At 37.3% G+C, this 12262-nt stretch overlaps 1 non-coding gene across 1 annotated transcript; it reads left to right on the top strand.

The window, feature by feature from the left end:
* The first annotated feature begins 579 nt into the window (after positions 1-579).
* Positions 580-677, top strand: LOC112825329 (small nucleolar RNA SNORD116). Its single transcript, XR_003208647.1, has one exon. It is a non-coding gene; the product is annotated as a small nucleolar RNA SNORD116 (small nucleolar RNA).
* Positions 678-12262: the final 11585 nt, after the last annotated feature.

Genomic DNA, 12262 nt, shown 5'->3' with positions numbered 1-12262 from the left:
CGCAATGCCAGTTAGCCATACACTGCAAACCATTTCCCTAAGCAATAGAATAGCTTCTATGACAAAGGCAAATCAAACCTCTTACCCGATGCGGTGGATCTCAGATCTTAGGAAGCATGCACATCACTTGAAAAGCTTGTTAAAGTGCAGATTCTGAGACTGCCTCCTCCAACTTTCTTTCAGTAGCTAAAGTTATCTTTCCTTTAACCAGGAATTTGAGGTGATTCTGATGGATACTATGCTTTGAGCAACAATATGTAAATGACGTCAGTAAAATATGTATTCAGCCCAGGAGGAGGGTTGATGACCACTGTGTTACTTTCAATGACTTCTTTTGCTACCGGAAGAGAATTGAAGCAGCTCCATTCCTGCCTCTGCCCTAGAGAATCTCTTTAGCTTTCTCAGTGAGCATCAGTGACCTCATCTTTTAAGATGTGCTTAGCAGAATACACAAGGTTACAGGGAAGATTTTTTTTAAATAACTGTATGTAACACTGAAGTAAACTGTTTAAGGAAATTTTCCAGCGTCGCTTACAATGTACAGATACATACTTCAACTCAGAATTTACCATGTCTCCTGATCGAATGATGACTCCCACATATGCATTCCTTGGAAATTGGAACAAAATGAGTGAGAAAAAAAAATTACAATGTCTTTTCTCTTTTACTTGATTATTGAAAATGAGTGAAGTCAACTCCTCTAAAAGGGTAGTCCTACAGTATGAACTCCTCAATGAAGATGTACAAAAGTTACAAATGGCATCAATAAAAAACAAATAGCCCTGCAAAACTGAACTTAGTCCATCAGTGTGAGAAAGCAATGCTGCTAAATTTGCCCCAATTTTTCTAAGTGGTTTATGTTAACTTGGAAATTGAGGCCACGTTCTTCATGAAGATAAGCCAAAATAATAAGAGCAGGCATGCTGACCTAAGTAAAGATGAGAGGGCCTTGGACTGGGATGAAGAAATGCCAAGTGTGCGCTAAATCAAAGCTGAGTCATCTTAATACCTCAATCCCCTCATCCATAAAATGGGGATTAATAACGTTTTCCTCCCCTCAAGGGTTGTTTAAAAGGGATAACTAACAAAGTAAATGGCTGTAAATTATTTTGTAGGCCTGCTGTTGTTGCTGCCAAATAGGAACATTTCGATTTAAAAGCTGGGATCTTTAGAAGCTCCAAAATATTACAAAGCAAGTCACGTTTCATGGCTAATTTAAAACATTAGGGGTTCACATAAGTTGCTCATAATGATATTTTCCAATTCCCATGTTATTTGATGACTTATACAGCTTCAACTTTAACAGTTGAACCCAGCCATTCCTGTCTGGCCATGATTCTCTTTTATCAACACTACCAGCTCACATAACTGTTTATATCTTTGGGGGATTAAGCACTATTTTTTATCTGGACCTGGAAAGAGTAAATTCGGAGACGATAAGAAATTTCTGGTTGCAAGTCCAATGTGTTATTTATTTAGATCAGGGAAAGAGCTGTTATATACAGGTTTAGGAAGACTTTTTAAAGCACTGATAAAAATCTTTGTGTGTCAAATGGAATGGCACTGAAAATATTTTAATACCTTAAAGCTCTTATGAGTTGAACTAAACTTTCAGTAAAAGAGGCTGATTTTCCTTCTGGATTTTTGGCCTTCAAAAGACAAAAACCAAGCCAAGGTAAGGTAATATGAAGGTAAACAATATTTGTATACTTAAAAGGAACCAGAAGAATTCATGGAGGTGGTATAAAAGATATTCAGGGTTTGCCAAAAGTAATTTATACTAAGAATTGGTTAGGGTATTAGATAAAAAAACATACTAAGAATTGGTTAGGGTATTAGATAAAAAAACAAATTCCCAGACTCCACTCTAGTCCTCCTGCTCAAGAATCTTGAGAAAAAAGCCCCGGAAATCTGCATTTTCAGCAACTATCTAAGATTCTTGCTACATAAGTTATTGTTGGTGTACCAGCAACATCAGCATCACCTAAAACTTGTTAGAAATGCAGAATAACAGCCTCCGCTCCAGACCTGCCAAATCAAGATCTGTAATTTAATAAGCTCCCCCAAGGTATTTGTACATACATAGAAGTGTGAGAAGTGCTGCCCCAGATGATTCCTACATTCTAACAAGCTTGGGAAACAAGTGTAATGGAATGAGTCAGATGATTCAGGTTTGGGTCAATGCCTGGCTCTGCCACTAAATTCTGAACTTCCCCCTGCAAATGCCTGGAGGCAAAAAAGAGATTAAGTGTGAGTTCGGCACCACTGAACAAATCATCATTTTAACTGTGACAAGCCATCAAAGAAGTTCTTCTTTCAAGAAAAGAGAGAGGAAAGACTGAGTAGACAAGACTTGTTACTAAACAGCTGTTGAGGACCTACCATGGGGTAAGTAGGTTCCAGGCAATGAGAAAACTGCCAGCGCGCGCGCGCGCACACACACACACACACACACACACACACACACACACACACACACACAGTGGCAGGCCGGAAAACCTGGTGCAAACTGAATGAAGTCAGTGCATTGGACCAAGGGCAATTTCCTGGTTGTGAGATTGTGCTAGTTATGCCAGGTGTTGCCACTGGGAGAAAGGTATACAGGGTCACTCTGCATTATTTCCTACAAGTGCATGTGAGCCTACAGCTCTATTAAAAAGTTAGGGGAGGGATGCCTGAGCAGATCACTCGGTTAAGCGTCTGCCTTCGGCTCGGGTCATGATCCCGGTGTCCTGGGATCGAGCCCCACATAGGGTTCCCTGCTCGGTGGGGAGTCTGCTTTTCCCTCTCCCTCTGCCCCTCCCCCTCATGCTCTCTCTCTCTTAAATAAATAAATAAATAAAATCTTAAAAAAATAAAACACTTGGTTTCCTGTTCCCTGATAGTAGATCTAATAGTTTTTATAATAGATTATTTTTCCCTTTCTTTTCTGCCTGCTTTGATTTATGCTGAATTAATATAGTACCTAGATTCAGCAGTGCCTGCATTATTGAATAGGATACAAGCAATGACATTTATACCCCATAGCATAATATAGAAGACAAGGAGATGCAGTCCAGCCTGCAAATTTCTTCTTTGATGCACCATCCACCACAGGCTACTGTTTTCAAAAATCACCTATTTTATTAGTAAGGACATTTGGAAAAGTTACTTACACTTCCCGAGGCTTAGATTTCTCAAACATGAAGTGAAGATCCTTATTGGGCTTGTACTTTTCTTTTGTTTTCCCCTTACTTTTTTTTTTAAGTTTTTTTTTTAATTTCAAAATTTATTTGAGAGAGAGAGTACAGAGCAAGAGAGGGAGAGAGAGAGAGAGAGAGAGAGAGCACGAACTTGGGGGGGGAGGGAGGGGGAAGCAGGCTCAGTAGGGATCCTTGGGATCATGACCCAAGCTGAAGGCAGATGCTTAACCTACTGAGCCACCCAGGTGCCCCAGGGAACCAAGTGTTTTAAAAGAAAAACATAACTCATTTTTAAATTTCAACCTCTTTCTTTCTTTTACACCTTAAAGTGGAAATATTTTGTTTCTTAAGAGTAACAAGCACCATATACCTACTCCAAATTGTAAATCAAATCAACAGAAAATCTTTTCATTTTGGAAGCACTACTTGTTTAATGTTATTTTTAAAAGTATTTCCAATGAAATCTGTTTACCTTAAAGAAAGAGAAAGAGAGAAAGGCAGGAAGGAAAGAAGGAAGAAAGGATAAAAGGAAAGGACGAGAGGAAAGAAGGAAGAAAAAAACTAATAAAAGAAGTGAACCATATATTCAGGGCTAAACAATACACTGGGCTCTATTTTTTTTTAAACGAGCACAGAACAAAAATAAGAAATTCATAAAGTAAACAACCAGTCAGTAGAGTTTTGTACAAAATGTTTTCCCTCAGCACGGGGATACACATTCTCTACCTATCAAATTGGAAAATATATCGTTAAAAATTGTAAGTTCTGCTAAAGATGTGGCAGGATGAAGCTATCTTATACTTACTAGTGGAAATGGAATTGGCATAGCCGTTCTGGAATATCCTAGCTAGTGTGTCTCCAAAGTGCAAAGACTTCTATGGGAGGACATTTATCGTGTCATCTAATAGTCAAAAATTAAAAATAATATTAATGTTTAACAATTATCCATTAAATTATACACATCATAATAGAATGATAAGTCATTTAAATAATATATTTGAATAATATTTATTGACCTGGAAAGTGATCATTATGTTACAAAGAAATATTTTAAAATACTAAGAATGGTGATTTCTAGAAGGTGAATTGTTATTTTCTTTAAACAGTTGATTTCTATATTTCTTTCAATAAACATGCTTTAATTTAAAGATTACAAATAGATGGCTCTGAGGTCTTCATTGGAAGAGGAAAGGGGATCTTTCTGGGAAGGTGCCTGTCTCTGTGATTTCCGTTTTCCCCACTAAGTTAGGTAACAATGGATAGAAAAGGAAAATAAAGAAGGTCAAGTAAAGTTCAAAGATTGGGAAAAGGGCTGGAGGTGTGTCCCCAGCCAGAATTTCTCGAAGATGATGAGTTATGGCCAATGAAGAAACCAGGACTGTCAGTCATGTGAGCTCTGCCTGCCCAGCCCCTTTGTGACCACCTTTGGTAAAGAGTAAAAAGGTGAGATCTTTCCCATTCATCGGTGGACTCATCCATTTCCATGCTTTTCTGTGTTTTCTTTTCCCTAAGTTTCTTATTAAAAGTTTGTGTCTAAAAGTTCCATCTTGTTTTGCCTTGTTTTCCCCATCTTGGTCAGGCCAGATGAAGAGTAGAGTTACACGTGTGGGAGGCCAATGAGACAGTGGTTTCAGTTGACACCCCTGCCCGAGACCAGGAAGGGGCACTTGGAGACGGGGAATACTGAAAAGGTTAGCTAGCTACAGCTGCAGATGTTGCTCCCTTCTCCTTTTGGACTTGGCTTCTGGTTTACACACACAACAAGCTAGACTGGCAGTAATTTACAGTGTCACAATAATACTGAAATAAGGGTGTCATTCAATAAGACATCAAAGGAGTTCTTGAACAAAAATGGATATTTAAGCACCAAAAGTCTGTTTACTTCTTAAGTTTTTACAAGGCAAATGTTTGGAGTCTGTGTATGTACATGAATGTATGTGTGCAGGGTATCTGTGTGGGCTCAACAAGGAGACTTCTTCCCTCCAAATGAGCATAAAACACAGAGGACTCCAGCTCTAATAAAAAGTTGAACCTCTTCTTGAACACAAAAATTCCTTTTTAGCAAAGAGACCACTCAGCTCAGGGAGAAGAAAAGGACAAATACAGGCAGTTGCTTAAAATTTAGCCCGACCCGCGATAACAATCAGGGCCTGCGCCTTCCTCCTCCACGTCAAAAGGCAATGTCGTACACTGTCTTGCTCTGAGTCCCTCGGGGAACTGGCACACACATGAATTCCCATTATACTATAGGTGAACACAGGAAATAATTAACAGCTGTTGAATAAAACCCCAAAGCAGAACACTTAAGGGGAGTAGAGAATATGGGGCCGGGAGGATAAAAACTAGGGAGGGGAAGCATCTCCTAGTTGTAATTGCTATTATTTCTGTACAAATAGTTTATAGATGGTGTTCTATTTTGATTTCTGATGAAAAATCAAGATGTAAATAAAGCCAAGACATGCAACAGTAGTCAAGTCTTGTCTGAGAACATTCAATAGTTTTGCAGAGTCAGCCCACAGAGGTGAAACTCAAATTATTTACTGGATCAAACAAGTTAACAGAGAGGTAATAAGTGGAGTTTCATAAATTAACAAAATAATACTGAACTTCTGAAAGTCTCTTCTTCCAGCTTGCCATCTGATTTTCATAAATTTTCTCTCTTTACTCTCTAAAATATCCATCATCATATAAATCTTATGTAGACTTGATGTAAAAGTGGCTTCCCCTTGCTGAGTGCCAACAGCTGTAAATTTCTATATGCATATAGTCTTAGAGTTTATGTGAAAGAACATGTTTACATGCATCTATTACTTCAGTAAAAAGCCTCTACATTTTACTGTTAAGACAAGCGGATTGTTACTTCTTAGGAAAGGATTTCTTCAGCATTAAAATATAGCTTATTTCCTCCTTGATTTAGCAATACAATCACCCATCGAGTCCTTAAGTCCCCATTCAAAATCAATGATGTTGATCTAGGGTGAACATATAATGTATTGGACAAACTGGAACAATTTTGATAGTAAATAGAACCACTCAATAGACAGGCAAACCTGGATGCCTGGTCACCCTAGTCCTGTCCCAAACTCAATAGCTGCTTTTTGGTGCATTTATCATATTGCAATCACTGCAGAACAGAATAAGATATAATTTATTTTTCCTACAATGTAAAAAAAATTTTTTAAAGGCCAAAAATACAGAAAGGCAGAATGACAGTAATGTAAATGATTATAAGGTGATAGCAGGAAAATTATTCATTCCTACCCACTCTCTCCGGGTTTGCTCCTTTCTGGCTCAGAGACCCTTTCCGCCCGGACTTTCTGCCCCTGTCGTGCTCCTGCCAGGTTGCAGGCTACACACAATAGAGCATCAAGCAAGTTACAATACCAGCAAAGGCCTTATGAGGTGATTATTTCAAATAGAAATGGGATACAAAATCTGTCACAGAGTCACTGTGGAGAACATGATTCCCCTAGAAAAAAATGAAAATTTGTCCTTACATCTGCTTGCAGTTTCAGTGCTGGAGAAACCAAATCTCAGAATACTTTATCTTCTTCCTTTCTTTTCCCTTGATATCTTCTCCGGCTATTTACACACACTCTTGAAAGTCTTGAAGTATTGTCATTCCCACTGTTATTAGTCTTCCCCTTTGCCACTCTTAGAAGATTCAACCTCTAAAACTTTCTGATTCACATTTACATTCTTAAAAGGTACAAAGTAAAAAGAAACTAGTTCATTTTCTGCCTTTTTTCATTTTGATACCTGATTTTCCCATGGGCATTCGGTATACATCCAGAGACATCAATCTGGGTGATTCTCAGAAAGATAAATTAATCCTGAGAAAAGAAGCCACCATCTATTCTGAACTTGCCACATTTCTGGTAATGGAGGGGGAAAATAAATAAGTTTCTACTTCCAGAGCAAAAGAAAGGAATAAGATGAGAAAGGGAATTAGAATCACATTCTATATATGGTCCTCTATCCGTCACCAAGTAGCTCTTAAAAGGATGTTGCTCTAAGCCAAAGCATTATTTTTTTTTTTAATGTAAAATTTCATCTAGGAATGGCATACACAAGTTTACCACTCAATGAATTTTTACGAACTGAACACACCTATATAGCCAAATCACAGATCAAGAAATAGGACAGGGCGCCTGGGTGGCTCAGTTGGTTAAGCGACTGCTTTCGGCTCAGGTCATGATCCTGGAGTCCCGGGATCGAGTCCCGCATCGGGCTCCCTGCTCAGCGGGGAGTCTGCTTCTCTCTCTGACCCTCCCTCCTCTCATGCTCTCCCTCCCTCAAATAAAAAAAAAAAAAAAAAGAAATAGGACAGTAACAGGACCCCAAGCTATCTCCATGATCCCACCTAATCAGTACACTTCCTTCCCCAAAGGTAACAAATACCTTAACTTCCATCACCATTGATTAGTACTTCCTGCTTCAGGACTTCATTATATGATAATGAAAACTCTTTTTGTATCTGGATGTTTTTACTTAATATCAAGTTTTTGAGATTTATCCATGTTGTTTCATTAAACAGTAGACATTCATCCTCACTGATGATTAGTATTTCCTTGTGTGATTATATCACAATTTATTTATCCATTCTACTGTTGATGGACATTTAAGTTGTTTTCAATTTGGGGCTATGACCAAGTATCCTGCTACAAATATTCCTGAATAAGTCTTTTGGTGTCTAGATATTGGGTGCAGAATAGAATTGCTAGTCAAGTGGTATTTACATTCCGCCAAGCAATTTTTCAAAGGACATATTATTTTAGTGTGTAAGAGTTCCCATTGCTCTACTTTCTCATCAAAATTAGTACTGCTTATCTTTTAAATTTCAACCATTCTGATGGGTGTGGAGTACTATCTTATTTTGGTTTTAATTTGAATTTCATTGATTACTAATGAGATTGAAGTATCTTTTCATATGTTTATAATAATTTGAGTCTTTGAGAAATGTTTGTTCAAATATTTTTTTCCATTTTTCTACTTGGATGTCTTTCATTTTCTTATTTGTAAGAATTGTTTGTATATTCTAACTCATATACATATATGGTTTGTACTTTGTGCTTTTGAGATGATATTAATGCTATAAAATATTCTCTAAAATTTTCCTCTAGAAGTCTTATTGTTTTTATTTTATATTTAACTGGAATTTGACTGTATCCATTATGTGACATAGAAAGTAAATATTCATTTCTTTCATATAGATATCTAATTTATTGGATTTACGAATTTCTAGAAAAACTCACACTTTTCTCCCTACATTCAGTGTCACCTTTGTCATAATATAAATGGCTACATGTAGTGACACCTGGGTGGCTCAGTCGGCTAAGCATCTGCTTTCAGCTTAGGTCATGATCCCAGCGTCCTGAGATCAGGTCCTGCATCAGGCTCCCTGCTCAGTGGGGAGTCTGCTTCTCCCTCTCCCTGATTTTCTCTCTGCTTGTGCTTGCTCTCTCTCTCTCTCTCTGACAAATAGATAAATAAAATCTTTAAAAAAAATAATAAATGACTACCTGTATGTAGCTCTATCTTTTTTTTTAAAGATTTTATTTGAGAGAGAGCACGAGCAAGTGCACACAAGCAGACAGAGGGGAAGAGGGAGAGGAAAAAACAGACTTACTGCTGAGCAGGGAGCCCCATGAGGGGCTAGATCCTAACACCCTGGGATCATGACCTGAGCTGAAGGAAGACGCTCAACCGACTGAGCCACCCAGGTGCTCCAGCTCTATCTTTAATATATGAATATAAGGCTTTCTTATTTTGATGTTTATGCATCCCAAAGTTTGTATATGTCTTATGTTTTTATAAGTTAATACAAAATATCTTCTCATTCTCTTGTGGTTTTTGTTTTGTTTTGTTTACTCATAGTTTTATTCTTCTTAAAAAGTGTGTTGCTTGCTCCCAAACATTTGGAAATATCCTAATTATTTTGTAATTGATTCTCGGCTTTAATTCTAGTAAGATAAAAGGAAATAGTCCCTATGATTCTTATTAGTTTAAAATGTATTAATGTATTGAAACTTTCTGAATAGCCCAGAATTAATTGATGCCAATTTAGTTATAAGGTTCTTTTTTTTGTGTCTACATGTTATAATTTTGCCTAACACCTGATTTTCAACATTTCTGTTTCAACATTTCCTTTTATTTAAGGTATATTTTTTTCAAATAGCTTATAGGGTATGTTTTGTTTTTCATCCAGTCTAACATTTTTCTTTTAATGGGAAAATTTATATTGTTTACATTTAATTTAATAACTTCCATACTTAGGTTTAAATCTATCATCTTGCTCTTTACTTCTAATTTTCCCCACATATTATATCTTCCCTTCTTTCTTCTTAAAGCAATGGATACATTCTTTCACTTGTAGTGACAACGTTAGAGATCCTTAATTTATTAGAATTGAACATAAATTAGAACTTTACCACTTACCAGATAATGGTATGTCCTTAGAACACTTAAACTTTATTTTCCTATCTCCTACCTTTTGTGTTATTATTGTATAAATTTTAATCCTAGATATGGTTAAATACCTTGAGACATTATTTATATTATTATTTTCACTTTTATTTTTCCCTACTTTTTGTCTGCTATTGTTTTTCTTCTGCCTAAAGAGATTTCTTTCACATTTATTTTAATTCAGGTCTGCTGACAACAAATTCTCTGTTTTTCCTTATATAAAAATATCTTTATCTGTCTTTTAAACGATATTTTTACTAAGTTCATAAATCTAAATTGGCAGGTATTTTTTTTCTCCACACTTTAAAGATGTCATTTCATTTTGTTTTTACTTCTATTGCTTCTATTAAAAATTCGGTTCTTCTTAGCGTTTTAGTGCTTATCTCTTCTTGGCTTCTAAGCCTCTTGCTCTGTGCAGGACTCAGCAAATGCCCCAAAGGAAAAACTATTGTAGACTGTGGCCTTTCTTCTTTACATCCCCCTTCTGTCTATAACCTTAGGCTCTCAAATCTTAGGTGTTTTGGCACTTTCAAGCTCCAATTTCTGTCTCCTTAGTCTAAGATTGTTTTAAACTCTACTGGCTTCTCAGCCTCCTCAGCTGACCTATCCTTGGCTTCTGAGTCTCTCACTGTGTGCTTCTTAAGAGGCAATAAATGGGGGTGCCTGGGTGGCTCAGTCGTTAAGCGTCTGCCTTCGGCTCAGGTCATGATCCTAGGGTCCTGGGATCGAGCCCCACATCGGGCTCCCTGCTCTGCGGGAAGCCTGCTTCTCCCTCTCCCACTCCCCCTGCTTGTGTTCCCTCTCTCGCTGTGTCTCTCTCTGTCAAATAAATAAATAAAATCTAAAAAAAAAAAAAGTCAATAAATGCTCTCCAGCAGAAAGCAATATGTAGAATGTTTGCCCAAGTCAATAAGCCTCTCTTCTTTCCAAGATACCAGACTGTCAGGGCCTCATTGCTTGACCGGCCCTCTGATATCCTTAAACACACACACACACACACACACACACACACACAGACACATATATACACAGCTGTATATATTTAAAATTCAATAAATGTATGTTGAATTGTGTTTATATATATGTAAGTATTATATATATATATATATAAGTAAGTGTTTATATATATATATATATATAAAATTCAGCTGTTCTGGTTGTTCTCACCAGAAGCACTGGTCTATGACAAGCCATTCCACAGATCTGGAAACAGAAGTCAAAATGTTGTTCCTTGAAGCCTTCCTATTTCAAAATGGTCTTTTCAAGAAGGTTATGGTAGATTTTAGTATTAACAATCATTAGTTTCCCTTTTAGCAGTAGCATAATATATCCCTATATTCATTGGCTTCAGCCTGGCCATGTGACTTGAACTAGAACTTTGAAGAGGCAGTTTGTGGATTACCAAGCCTGTTTTCCTTCTGCCTGAGACCAACAGTGATCCAGATATCCAGATACAGGCTGGGTTTTTTTTTGTTTGTTTGGTTGGTTGGGGTTTTTTTAGATTTAATTAATGTATTTATTTGAGAGAGAGTGCCTGCACACAAGTGGGGGTAGGGGCTGAAACAGAGGGGGAGAGAGAATCCCAAGCAGACTCCACGCTGAGGGCAGAGCCCAAAACAGGGCTCCATCTCAGGACCCATGAGATCATTACCTGAGCTGAAACCAAGAGTCAGACGCCTAGCCTACTGCACCACCCAGGTGCCCCCAGATACACACTGTTCTATTAGCATGGATGGCCACAGCTGATTGGACATGGACACAGAGCATTTATAATTATTAGGGCCTAAAATTGGGGGTTGCTTTCATTGCAGTGTAACCTAGCCTATCCTGACTGATATACAGGTACACAAAGGAAATTGGTGCATATAATTCATATGTCCCCTCATGATGTATCAACATAGTAAGAACAGTTCCCCTTAGGTCCAAAGATTGCCTTAATAGAAGAAAGTTGATCACTAAGAGCCAACTTCTCATTTCTATACCCAGAAGTCTTTTATTAAGATTTCCAAAGGCAAAGAAGATGGAATAGATCCCAATGTGTTTTTGACTTTGAACTTTTCAAAAATATGCCATTATTCATATTCAAACCATTAGGTAAATTCAGTCTTCGAAGAACTAGGTTCTTTTAGCAGAAAAAATCATTCAAAAGATTTCTAAGCTTTCTTTCATATCCAATAGTAATGAAAACCTTTTCCCTGACCTATTTCTTTCATACAGTTGCTAGAAGGCTTAAAAAGGAAAATACTTTGAAGGAAGAAGAAAGCTTCATACAAACGCAAGGTAGTAAAAAAATATGCAAATGTATCAGTTTACTTACAATAAGATTAACCCCAAATATTTCATTTTCTTTTTTTAAATTTTTTAAAGATTGATTTATTTATTGGGGGGGGGCCATAGGGAGAGGGAGAAAATCTTAAGCAGGCTCCCAAGCCCCAAGATCACAATCTGAGGCAAACCAAGAGTCATATGCTCAACTGACTGAGCCACCCAGGTGCTCCCAGACTGTTCTTTTCCCTTGTTGATTTTTTTATTATGTAAAACATTAACATGTTAGAAAGGTAAAACTATGCAAAAAAGCTAAACCCAGAGAAATGTCACTGCCGCCATCTCTCTCA

This window comes from Callorhinus ursinus, unplaced genomic scaffold (genome assembly GCF_003265705.2).
Source record: "Callorhinus ursinus isolate GAN/ISIS: 27379988/994484 unplaced genomic scaffold, GSC_fseal_2.0 scaffold12, whole genome shotgun sequence".
NCBI lineage: Eukaryota > Metazoa > Chordata > Mammalia > Carnivora > Otariidae > Callorhinus > Callorhinus ursinus.
Note: the sequence above shows the minus strand (reverse complement) of the source record. Positions and strands in the feature narration are given on the sequence as shown.